The sequence below is a fragment of the Mesoplodon densirostris genome, chromosome 6 (genome assembly GCF_025265405.1).
Source record: "Mesoplodon densirostris isolate mMesDen1 chromosome 6, mMesDen1 primary haplotype, whole genome shotgun sequence".
NCBI lineage: Eukaryota > Metazoa > Chordata > Mammalia > Artiodactyla > Ziphiidae > Mesoplodon > Mesoplodon densirostris.
In genome coordinates this window covers 101,312,223-101,323,013 of record NC_082666.1, presented here as the reverse complement: position 1 = coordinate 101,323,013, position 10,791 = coordinate 101,312,223, and positions in this window count along the sequence as shown.

Genomic DNA, 10,791 nt, shown 5'->3' with positions numbered 1-10,791 from the left:
GCCTGCAGGCCAGCCAGGATGGTCCTGGCCCCGGGCGCTCTTCTGGAAGCTTTCCATTTCCCTGCCTGAGATACCACTCCTGTCCCGGCCCCCACTCTTTTTTTTCCTCCCTCACCTCAGCCCGGAGAGAAATTCCAGTGGAAATTATGGGTGACACATCCTCTTCTTTACAGGTGGCAACCTGGCAACTCCTGCAGAAATTCCAGCAGAGCCCCACTCACACCGGGCCACCAACAAAGCCGTGGACCCTCACACCCTCCCACCAGCACAGCCCCGAGACTGCTGACGGGGCAGAGAATATGGAGTCAGGCACAGCTGCAGTGGCTATTGCTGCCTGGAGTGCTGTTTCTATTGACCTCAACCCAGGCACACCTGGGGAGGGCTTGCCGGCAGGGTCAGGCTACCCAGGTCAGCTAATCCTCAGCCCTCAGGGAATCACATTGCAGAAAATGGACCTCGCTAAGACAGAATATTAGCCAAGGAAAAAACGGACACAATGCCATTTGCAGCCCCGTAGATGAGTCTACAGGTAATCACGTGACTTGTAGTAAGTCAGAAAGTGAAAGACACATATCGTAGGATATCACTTACAGGTGTTACTTAAAAACGGATACCAGGGCAGATATTTCCACGGAGAAGGGCAATCACAGATTCATTAAACAAACTTATGGTTCACCAATGGAAAGGTGTGAGGATTGGATTCATTACGATATTGGGGTTAAGAGACATATACAAACACAGGTGAAATATATAATCACCAAAGACCTACGGAATGCCAAGAGAAGACTACTCAACATTCTGTCATAACGTACATGGGAAAAGGGTCCCAGGAAGAACAGACATATGTATATGTGTAAAAGAACCACATCTTGCACACCTACAACAAGCAAACGTTGTAATCAAACTTGCTGTAATAAAAAATTAAAAATTAAATTAAAAACACGAACAAGAAGTAGTGAGACAAACTTGAGGGGCTTTCTCCTGGCACATTCCATTCTAAATTCCAATCTAGAACAGGCTTCCATTGAGGCTCTGTTGCCCTGGTAACCAGATTTGCTAAGGGAGAACTGCTGCCACCTTGTGGCCATTTCGCACAACAGCAGCTTTAATCCCAGCGCTACTGGTCAGTGGATATTCCAAATCATTGCAGGCCTGTAAATGACACCTGCCCTGAAAACAAATCCTGGGGTCATATATCGACCAAAAAGTTCAAAAGACGTCCATATTTCAAAACGACAGTTTCAAGAGGCATATTTCACGCACATTAGTGTTCTGCTTCTTTTGCTTTCTTTCTTTTTTGGTTAAAAAAAAACGGGAATGGAAAAAGGCAACCCTCAGAATGGGCGAAAACGTTCGCAAACGAATCAATGGACAAGGGTTTAATCTCCAATATATATAAACAGCTCACGCAGCTTAATATTAATAAAACAAACAACCCAATACAAAAATGGGCAGAAGATCTAAATAGACGTTTCTTCAAAGAAGTCACAGAGACGGCCAAGACGCACATGAAAAGCTGCTCAACACCACTAATTATTAGAGAAATGCAAATCAAAACGACAATGAGGTATCACCTCACACCTGTTAGAATCGGCATCATCAGAAAATCTACAAACAACAAATTCTGGGGAGGGTGTGGACAAAAGGAACCCTCTTCCACTATTGGTGGGAAGGTAAATTGATACAGTCACTATGGAGAACAGTATGGAGTTTCCTTAAAGAAACTAGAAATAGAATTACCATAGGATCCAGCAATCCCACTTCTGGGCATATACACAGAGACAACCATAAATCAAAAACACACATTCACCACAATGTTCATTGCAGCACTATTTACAATAGCCAGGTAATGGAAGCAACCTAAATGCCCACAGACAGATGAATGGATAAAGATGTGGTACATACATAAAATGGGATATGACTCAGCCATGAAAAGGAATGAAACTGGGTTATTTGTAGAGAAGTCGGTGGATCTAGAGACTGTCATACAGAATGAAGTAAGTCAGAAAGAGCAAAACAAATATTCTGTATTAATGCATGTATGTGGAACCTAGATATATGGTACAGATGAACAGGTTTGCAGGGCAGAAATAGAGAAACAGAGGTAGAGAACAAACGTATGGACACCAAGTGGGGGAAGCCATGGGGTGTTGGTGGTCAGATGAGTTGGGAGATAGGTATTGACCTGTATATATGTATATGAATAAAATAGATAACTAATAATAACCTGCTGTATAGAAAAATAAATATGATTAAACTGAAAAATTTTTAGAAATGAAATTTAAAAATAAAACAGAAAAAAGTTCTTCCTTTCACACAGATATATTTCTATGAATGAATTATTTCCATGCTTATATCAATAAATACATAAAAGATGAAAAACTTCTAACTTGAACCAAAAAAGAAAAAAAGACCTGAACCCAGCAGTTATACAGAGGAAAACCCTATGAGGGCACTTGTTCCAGTGGTAAATAATTCTGAGATTGGTCAGAGGTGGGGAATCATCTCCCATACAGCCAGCAGCCCGGCCCCCCCACGCAAGGAGCGTCCTGATTGCAAAGCTGGGGAACAGTGCCGAGGCCTCTGTGAGTAAACGTGAGCTGAGCCCCAGGCCAGCCGCTGCTGAACTGTTCCCACCCTTCCCAGGTAAAACACCTGAATATGTTCAAGGGCTTGAAAGCCTAGAGGAAGGGCCGTGGAGCCACACCAGCGACAGCACGCAGGCCAACTTGGTGCCTGCAGGCCAGCCAGGATGGTCCTGGCCCCGGGCGCTCTTCTGGAAGCTTTCCATTTCCCTGCCTGAGATACCACTCCTGTCCCGGCCCCCACTCCTTTTTTTCCTCCCTCACCTCAGCCCGGAGAGAAATTCCAGTGGAAATTATGGGTGACACATCCTCTTCTTTACAGGTGGCAACCTGGCAACTCCTGCAGAAATTCCAGCAGAGCCCCACTCACACCGGGCCACCAACAAAGCCGTGGACCCTCACACCCTCCCACCAGCACAGCCCCGAGACTGCTGACGGGGCAGAGAATATGGAGTCAGGCACAGCTGCAGGGGCTATTGCTGCCTGGAGTGCTGTTTCTATTGAACTCAACCCAGGCACACCTGGGGAGGGCTTGCCGGCAGGGTCAGGCTGCCCAGGTCAGCTAATCCTCAGCCCTCAGGGAATCACATTGCAGAAAATGGACCTCGCTAAGACAGAATATTAGCCAAGGAAAAAAAGGGCACAATGCCATTTGCAGCCCCGTAGATGAGTCTACAGGTAAGCACGTGACTTGTAGTAAGTCAGAAAGTGAAAGACACATATCGTAGGATATCACTTATAGGTGTTACCTAAAAACGGATACCAGGGCAGATATTTCCACAGAGAAGGGCAATCACAGATTCATTAAACAAACTTATGGTTCACCAATGGAAAGGTGTGAGGATTGGATTCATTATGATATTGGGGTTAAGAGACATATACAAACACAGGTGAAATATATAATCACCAAAGACCTACGGAATGCCAAGAGAAGACTACTCAACATTCTGTCATAACGTACATGGGAAAAGGGTCCCAGGAAGAACAGACATATGTATATGTGTAACAGAACCACATCTTGCACACCTACAACAAGCAAACGTTGTAATCAAACTTGCTGTAATAAAAAATTAAAAATTAAATTAAAAACACGAACAAGAAGTAGTGAGACAAACTTGAGGGGCTTTCTCCTGGCACATTCCATTCTAAATTCCAATCTAGAACAGGCTTCCATTGAGGCTCTGTTGCCCTGGTAACCAGATTTGCTAAGGGAGAACTGCTGCCACCTTGTGGCCATTTCGCACAACAGCAGCTTTAATCCCAGCGCTAATGGTCAGTGGATATTCCAAATCATTGCAGGCCTGTAAATGACACCTGCCCTGAAAACAAATCCTGGGGTCATATATCGACCAAAAAGTTCAAAAGACGTCCATATTTCAAAACGACAGTTTCAAGAGGCATATTTCACGCACATTAGTGTTCTGCTTCTTTTGCTTTCTTTCTTTTTTGGTTAAAAAAAAAACGGGAATGGAAAAAGGCAACCCTCAGAATGGGCGAAAACGTTCGCAAACGAATCAATGGACAAGGGTTTAATCTCCAATATATATAAACAGCTCACGCAGCTTAATATTAATAAAACAAACAACCCAATACAAAAATGGGCAGAAGATCTAAATAGACGTTTCTTCAAAGAAGTCACAGAGACGGCCAAGACGCACATGAAAAGATGCTCAACACCACTAATTATTAGAGAAATGCAAATCAAAACGACAATGAGGTATCACCTCACACCTGTTAGAATCGGCATCATCAGAAAATCTACAAACAACAAATTCTGGGGAGGGTGTGGACAAAAGGAACCCTCTTCCACTATTGGTGGGAAGGTAAATTGATACAGTCACTATGGAGAACAGTATGGAGTTTCCTTAAAGAAACTAGAAATAGAATTACCATAGGATCCAGCAATCCCACTTCTGGGCATATACACAGAGACAACCATAAATCAAAAACACACATTCACCACAATGTTCATTGCAGCACTATTTACAATAGCCAGGTAATGGAAGCAACCTAAATGCCCACAGACAGATGAATGGATAAAGATGTGGTACATACATAAAATGGGATATGACTCAGCCATGAAAAGGAATGAAACTGGGTTATTTGTAGAGAAGTCGGTGGATCTAGAGACTGTCATACAGAATGAAGTAAGTCAGAAAGAGCAAAACAAATATTCTGTATTAATGCATGTATGTGGAACCTAGATATATGGTACAGATGAACAGGTTTGCAGGGCAGAAATAGAGAAACAGAGGTAGAGAACAAACGTATGGACACCAAGGGGGGGAAGCCATGGGGTGATGGTGGTCAGATTAGTTGGGAGATAGGTATTGACCTGTATATATGTATATGAATAAAATAGATAACTAATAATAACCTGCTGTATAGAAAAATAAATATAATTAAACTGCAAAATTTTTAGAAATGAAATTTAAAAATAAAACAGAAAAAAGTTCTTCCCTTCACACAGATGTATTTCTATGAATGAATTATTTCCATGCTTATATCAATAAATACATAATAGATGAATAAATTCTAACTTGAACCAAAAAAGAAAAAAAAACCTGAACCCAGCAGTTATACAGAGGAAAACCCTATCAGGGCACTTGCTCCAGCGGTAAACAATTCTGACATTGGTCAGAGGTGGGGAATCATCTCCCATACAGCCAGCAGCCCGGCCCCCCCACGCAAGGAGCATCCTCATTGCAAACCTGGGGGACTGTGCCGAGGCCTCTGTGAGTAAACGTGAGCTGAGCCCCAGGCCAGCTGCTGCTGAACTGTTCCCACCCTTCCCAGGTAAAACACCTGAATATGTACAAGGGCTTGAAAGCCTAGAGGAAGGGCCGTGGAGCCACACCAGCGACAGCATGCAGGCCAACTTGGTGCCTGCAGGCCAGCCAGGATGGTCCTGGCCCCGGGCACTCTTCTAGAAGCTTTCCATTTCCCTGCCTGATATACCCCTCCTGTCCCGGCCATCATTCCTTTTTTTCCTTCCTCACCTCAGCCCGGAGAGAAATTCCTGTGGAAGTTATGGGTGACACATCCTCTTCTTTACAGGTTGCACCCTGGCAACTCCTGCAGAAAGTCCAGCAGAGCCCCACTCACACCGGGCCACCAACAAAGCCGTGGACCCTCACACCCTCCCACCAGCACAGCCCCGAGACTGCTGACGGGGCAGAGAATATGGAATCAGGCACAGCTGCAGGGGCTATTGCTGCCTGGAGTGCTGTTTCTATCGACCTCAACCCACGCACACCTGGGGAGGGCTTGCCGGCAGGGTCAGACTGCCCAGGTCAGCTAATCCTCAGCCCTCAGGGAATCACATTGCAGAAAATGGACCTCGCTAAGACAGAATATTAGCCAAGGAAAAAAAGGGCACAATGCCATTTGCAGCCCCGTAGATGAGTCTACAGGTAAGCACGGGACTTGTAGTAAGTCAGAAAGTGAAAGACACATATCGTAGGATATCACTTATAGGTGTTACCTAAAAACGGATACCAGGGCAGATATTTCCACGGAGAAGGGCAATCACAGATTCATTAAACAAACTTATGGTTCACCAATGGAAAGGTGTGAGGATTGGATTCATTACGATATTGGGGTTAAGAGACATATACAAACACAGGTGAAATATATAATCACCAAAGACCTACGGAATGCCAAGAGAAGACTACTCAACATTCTGTCATAACGTACATGGGAAAAGGGTCCCAGGAAGAACAGACATATGTATATGTGTAAAAGAACCACATCTTGCACACCTACAACAAGCAAACGTTGTAATCAAACTTGCTGTAATAAAAAATTAAAAATTAAATTAAAAACACGAACAAGAAGTAGTGAGACAAACTTGAGGGGCTTTCTCCTGGCACATTCCATTCTAAATTCCAATCTAGAACAGGCTTCCATTGAGGCTCTGTTGCCCTGGTAACCAGATTTGCTAAGGGAGAACTGCTGCCACCTTGTGGCCATTTCGCACAACAGCAGCTTTAATCCCAGCGCTACTGGTCAGTGGATATTCCAAATCATTGCAGGCCTGTAAATGACACCTGCCCTGAAAACAAATCCTGGGGTCATATATCGACCAAAAAGTTCAAAAGACGTCCATATTTCAAAACGACAGTTTCAAGAGGCATATTTCACGCACATTAGTGTTCTGCTTCTTTTGCTTTCTTTCTTTTTTGGTTAAAAAAAAATGGGAATGGAAAAAGGCAACCCTCAGAATGGGCGAAAACGTTCGCAAACGAATCAATGGACAAGGGTTTAATCTCCAATATATATAAACAGCTCACGCAGCTTAATATTAATAAAACAAACAACCCAATACAAAAATGGGCAGAAGATCTAAATAGACGTTTCTTCAACGAAGTCACAGAGACGGCCAAGACGCACATGAAAAGCTGCTCAACACCACTAATTATTAGAGAAATGCAAATCAAAACGACAATGAGGTATCACCTCACACCTGTTAGAATCGGCAGCATCAGAAAATCTACAAACAACAAATTCTGGGGAGGGTGTGGACAAAAGGAACCCTCTTCCACTATTAGTGGGAAGGTAAATTGATACAGTCACTATGGAGAACAGTATGGAGTTTCCTTAAAGAAACTAGGAATAGAATTACCATCGGATCCAGCAATCCCACTTCTGGGCATATACCCAGAGACAACCATAAATCAAAAACACACATTCACCACAATGTTCATTGCAGCACTATTTACAATAGCCAGGTAATGGAAGCAACCTAAATGCCCACAGACAGACGAATGGATAAAGATGTGGTACATACATAAAATGGGATATGACTCAGCCATGAAAAGGAATGAAACTGGGTTATTTGTAGAGAAGTCGGTGGATCTAGAGACTGTCATACAGAATGAAGTAAGTCAGAAAGAGCAAAACAAATATTCTGTATTAATGCATGTATGTGGAACCTAGATATATGGTACAGATGAACAGGTTTGCAGGGCAGAAATAGAGAAACAGAGGTAGAGAACAAACGTATGGACACCAAGTGGGGGAAGCCATGGGGTGTTGGTGGCCAGATGAGTTGGGAGATAGGTATTGACCTGTATATATGTATATGAATAAAATAGATAACTAATAATAACCTGCTGTATAGAAAAATAAATATGATTAAACTGCAAAATTTTTAGAAATGAAATTTAAAAATAAAACAGAAAAAAAGTTCTTCCCTTCACACAGATGTATTTCTATGAATGAATTATTTCCATGCTTATATCAATAAATACATAAAAGATGAATAACTTCTAACTTGAACCAAAAAAGAAAAAAAAATCCTGTACCCAGCAGTTATACAAGGAAACCCCTATCAGGGCACTTGTTCCAGCGGTAAACAATTCTGAGATTGGTCAGAGGTGGGGAATCATCTCCCATACAGCCAGCAGCCCGGCGCCCCCACGCAAGGAGCGTCCTGATTGCAAAGCTGGGAGACAGTGCCGAGGCCTCTGTGAGTAAACGTGAGCTGAGCCCCAGGCCAGCTGCTGCTGAACTGTTCCCACCCTTCCCAGGTAAAACACCTGAATATGTACAAGGGCTTGAAAGCCTAGAGGAAGGGCCGTGGAGCCACACCAGTGACAGCATGCAGGCCAAATTGGTGCCTGCAGGCCAGCCAGGATGGTCCTGGCCCCGGGCACTCTTCTAGAAGCTTTCCATTTCCCTGCCTGATATACCCCTCCTGTCCCGGCCATCATTCCTTTTTTTCCTTCCTCACCTCAGCCCGGAGAGAAATTCCAGTGGAAGTTATGGGTGACACATCCTCTTCTTTACAGGTGGCAGCCTGGCAACTCCTGCAGAAAGTCCAGCAGAGCCCCACTCACACCGGGCCACCAACAAAGCCGTGGACCCTCACACCCTCCCACCAGCACAGCCCCGAGACTGCTGACGGGGCAGAGAATATGGAATCAGGCACAGCTGCAGGGGCTATTGCTGCCTGGAGTGCTGTTTCTATCGACCTCAACCCACGCACACCTGGGGAGGGCTTGCCGGCAGGGTCAGGCTGCCCAGGTCAGCTAATCCTCAGCCCTCAGGGAATCACATTGCAGAAAATGGACCTCGCTAAGACAGAATATTAGCCAAGGAAAAAATGGGCACAATGCCATTTGCAGCCCCGTAGATGAGTCTACAGGTAAGCACGGGACTTGTAGTAAGTCAGAAAGTGAAAGACACATATCGTAGGATATCACTTATAGGTGTTACCTAAAAACGGATACCAGGGTAGATATTTCCACGGAGAAGGGCAATCACAGATTCATTAAACAAACTTATGGTTCACCAATGGAAAGGTGTGAGGATTGGATTCATTACGATATTGGGGTTAAGAGACATATACAAACACAGGTGAAATATATAATCACCAAAGACCTACGGAATGCCAAGAGAAGACTACTCAACATTCTGTCATAATGTACATGGGAAAAGGGTCCCAGGAAGAACAGACATATGTATATGTGTAACAGAACCACATCTTGCACACCTACAACAAGCAAACGTTGTAATCAAACTTGCTGTAATAAAAAATTAAAAATTAAATTAAAAACACGAACAAGAAGTAGTGAGACAAACTTGAGGGGCTTTCTCCTGGCACATTCCATTCTAAATTCCAATCTAGAACAGGCTTCCATTGAGGCTCTGTTGCCCTAGTAACCAGATTTGCTAAGGGAGAACTGCTACCACCTTTTGGCCGTTTCACACAACAGCAGCTTTAATCCCAGCGCTAATGGTCAGTGGATATTCCAAATCATTGCAGGCCTGTAAATGACACCTGCCCTGAAAACAAATCCTGGGGTCATATATCGACCAAAAAGTTCAAAAGACGTCCATATTTCAAAACGACAGTTTCAAGAGGCATATTTCACGCACATTAGTGTTCTGCTTCTTTTGCTTTCTTTCTTTTTTGGTTAAAAAAAAACGGGAATGGAAAAAGGCAACCCTCAGAATGGGCGAAAACGTTCGCAAACGAATCAATGGACAAGGGTTTAATCTCCAATATATATAAACAGCTCACGCAGCTTAATATTAATAAAACAAACAACCCAATACAAAAATGGGCAGAAGATCTAAATAGACGTTTCTTCAAAGAAGTCACAGAGACGGCCAAGACGCACATGAAAAGCTGCTCAACACCACTAATTATTAGAGAAATGCAAATCAAAACGACAATGAGGTATCACCTCACACCTGTTAGAATCGGCAGCATCAGAAAATCTACAAACAACAAATTCTGGGGAGGGTGTGGACAAAAGGAACCCTCTTCCACTATTAGTGGGAAGGTAAATTGATACAGTCACTATGGAGAACAGTATGGAGTTTCCTTAAAGAAACTAGGAATAGAATTACCATCGGATCCAGCAATCCCACTTCTGGGCATATACCCAGAGACAACCATAAATCAAAAACACACATTCACCACAATGTTCATTGCAGCACTATTTACAATAGCCAGGTAATGGAAGCAACCTAAATGCCCACAGACAGACGAATGGATAAAGATGTGGTACATACATAAAATGGGATATGACTCAGCCATGAAAAGGAATGAAACTGGGTTATTTGTAGAGAAGTCGGTGGATCTAGAGACTGTCATACAGAATGAAGTAAGTCAGAAAGAGCAAAACAAATATTCTGTATTAATGCATGTATGTGGAACCTAGATATATGGTACAGATGAACAGGTTTGCAGGGCAGAAATAGAGAAACAGAGGTAGAGAACAAACGTATGGACACCAAGTGGGGGAAGCCATGGGGTGATGGTGGTCAGATGAGTTGGGAGATAGGTATTGACCTGTATATATATATAAGAATAAAATAGATAACTAATAATAACCTGCTGTATAGAAAAATAAATATAATTAAACTGCAAAATTTTTAGAAATGAATTTTAAAAATAAAACAGAAAAAAGTTCTTCCCTTCACACAGATGTATTTCTATGAATGAATTATTTCCATGCTTATATCAATAAATACATAAAAGATGAATAAATTCTAACTTGAACCAAAAAAGAAAAAAAAAACTGAACCCAGCAGTTATACAGAGGAAAACCCTATCAGGGCACTTGCTCCAGCGGTAAACAATTCTGAGATTGGTCAGAGGTGGGGAATCATCTCCCATACAGCCAGCAGCCCGGCCCCCCCACGCAAGGAGCGTCCTCATTGCAAAGCTGGGGGACCGTGCCGAGGCCTCTGT